General features: G+C 48.1%; 1 protein-coding gene across 3 annotated transcripts in view; it reads right to left on the bottom strand.

Moving 5' to 3' along the window:
- The window catches only part of SDSL (serine dehydratase-like), a 35,659-nt gene that overhangs the window by 25,969 nt on the left and 8,074 nt on the right, over window positions 1-1,616 (bottom strand). The gene's annotated exons all lie outside the window — the stretch shown is intronic.

Raw genomic sequence — 1,616 nt, 5'->3', positions numbered from 1 at the left:
AAAAAAAAAAAAAGATACCTGTCAGGTACTATGTTCACTACTTGGACGACAGAATCATTAGAAGCCCAAACTTCTGCATCACGAAATATACCCATGTAACAAACCTGCACATGTATCCCTGAATCTGAAATTAAAACTAAAGAAAAAAATAGATTCACACCTGATGTAGTGCTTGACATCTCTCACCTGCAGAGCCCCAAGCAGCCTCCTCTCTGGCTCCTCTCCTGCATTGCCCCAGAGCGGGCAGAGTGAAAATCCAACCAGGTCCCTCCCCTGCTCAAACTCCTTTCATGCTTCCCTAGTGCCCTCAGATGGAAACACATTAGCTTCACCTACAAGCCACCCTGCCTGATGGAGCAACGCTCCTCTCTTCAGCCTCACCTTTCACCATCTCCCGCCCCATGCTGGGCTCAGCCTGAATGCGTGCGCTCATCCACGCCACGCCACGCCTTCACCCACACCCTCTCCTCTGTTCACACTCAGATCATTCCCTCCCTCTTCTCCACTGTGCGGACTCAGATTTCTCCTTCAATACCCAACCCTGGGGACCCTTGTCAGGAGCCTTTCCTGGATCCTTTCGCCAAATCTAAGGCACAGCCCATTGGTTTGACCACTGCCCAATTCTCCACTCCCCCCCTCTATTAGAATCATACACCCACACCTTGCCATGTGGCTTGTTACTGTTTTTAGAGACATGTTCTTACTATGTCACCCAGGCTGGCCTCAAATTCTTGGGCTCAAGTGATCCTCCCAACTCAGCCTCCTGAGTAGCTGAGACTACAGGTGCACACCACAGTGCCCAGATTTTTTATCTCTCTATCTACTTACTTGTTTGTTTGTTTGTTTGTTTAATTTTATTTTTGTCACGTGGCTTTGCTGTTCTTCTCACTAGAGTGGCTGGAGCACATGTCCCCTCCCCACTGATGTTGGTCTCAGCTGTTTGGCCAACAGCATATGGCAGAACTGACAGTGTGATAGTTCTGGGTTAAGGTCTAAAGAGGCATCCCATGTTTCTTCTCACCCCTCTTGCCACTGCCCTTGAGAAGAATGTGTGCCCGGTGGCCACCGGCTGGGGAAGACGCAGGGGACATCTGCAGACCTTACTCCTTCCCCACATTCTGAAGCAGAACCACCCTAACCCTCCCACAGACCCAAAGCATGAGAAGCAATGTTTCTCATAAGCTGCTGCTATTTGGGGGCTGTTTGTTATGCAGCATTACCAAGCAACAATAGATAATTCAAACAACATGCCTTCTCCCTGACTTCCTCGGTGCCCTGTGCTTCCCCCGTGGCAACACTTTTCACACTTTGTTACCATCATCTGGTTACCTGTGTGTCTCCTCATAATACTCTGAAATTTATGAGTGTAAAGACCATGTCTTATTATCTCCGTGTTTCTAGAATGCCTAACATAGCAGGCACTGAATATATGCTCAATGAATATCTGATGGATGGATGGATGGATGGAAAGAAGGAAGAGAGAAGGGAGAAAGGGTGATGTATGGAAGGATGGTTAGATGGATGAAGAAATGGAAGGAAGGAAGGAGAAAAAGAAAGGAGGGAGGGAGGAAGGAAAGGAAGGAAGGAAGGAAGGAAGGAAGGAAGGAAGGAAGGAA

Source organism: Colobus angolensis, unplaced genomic scaffold (genome assembly GCF_000951035.1).
Source record: "Colobus angolensis palliatus isolate OR3802 unplaced genomic scaffold, Cang.pa_1.0 Scaffold79, whole genome shotgun sequence".
In the NCBI taxonomy this organism is placed as follows: domain Eukaryota; kingdom Metazoa; phylum Chordata; class Mammalia; order Primates; family Cercopithecidae; genus Colobus; species Colobus angolensis.
The sequence above is the reverse complement of the archived record's forward strand: the minus strand, read 5'-3'. Positions and strand labels throughout refer to the sequence as shown.